This window comes from Coenobita brevimanus, unplaced genomic scaffold (assembly GCF_032717465.1).
Source record: "Coenobita brevimanus isolate Jiangsu-jjx unplaced genomic scaffold, ASM3271746v2 jjx.HiC_scaffold_2072, whole genome shotgun sequence".
In the NCBI taxonomy this organism is placed as follows: Eukaryota; Metazoa; Arthropoda; class Malacostraca; order Decapoda; family Coenobitidae; genus Coenobita; species Coenobita brevimanus.
Genome location: NW_027642966.1, coordinates 147,501 through 148,228, shown reverse-complemented (window position 1 = coordinate 148,228; position 728 = coordinate 147,501).

The following is a 728-nucleotide window of genomic DNA, read 5'->3' as shown; positions in this document are numbered from 1 at the left end:
TATTATTATTAATCATTATTATTGTTGTTGTTGTCGTTGTTATTATTATTATTATTATTATTATTGTTGTTGTCGTTGTTGTTGATATTATTATTATTATTATTATTATTATTAGCGTTGTAAAGGGTTCCCTAGGTAACAGGAAACCATTAGGCTTGTCACTCAGTGTAGAGTTACCTAAAGAATAGCACTACAAGTCACTTCACTCATATACACTCTTCTAGTCAGTCTCTTATTCTCCATCTCTTCACTCCATCCCTCCACCTCATCCTTGGTCTTCCCCTCCCTCTCTCCCCCTCCACCTCACTCACACTCTCCTTGTCAGTCTCTCATTCTCCATCTTTCCACACCATCCCTCCATCTCTTCTTTGGTCTCCCCCGCCCTCTCTCCCCCTCCACCTCACTCACATACACTCTCCTATTCAGTCTCTCATCCTCCATCCTCTCCACCTGGCCAAACCATCTCAGTGTATTTCTCAACACTTTCAGTCACATCCACAGCAACACAACACTCCTTTACTTCCTCATTTGTCTGTCTGTCTCTCCATGTGTCTGTCTGTCTCCCCATGTGTCTGTCTGTCTCTCCATGTGTCTGTCTGTCTCTCCATGTGTCTGTCTGTCTCCCCATGTGTCTGTCTGTCTGTCTGTCTCTCCATGTATCTGTCTGTCTCCCCATGTGTCTGTCTGTCTCCCCATGTGTCTGTCTGTCTCTCCATGTGTCTGTCTGT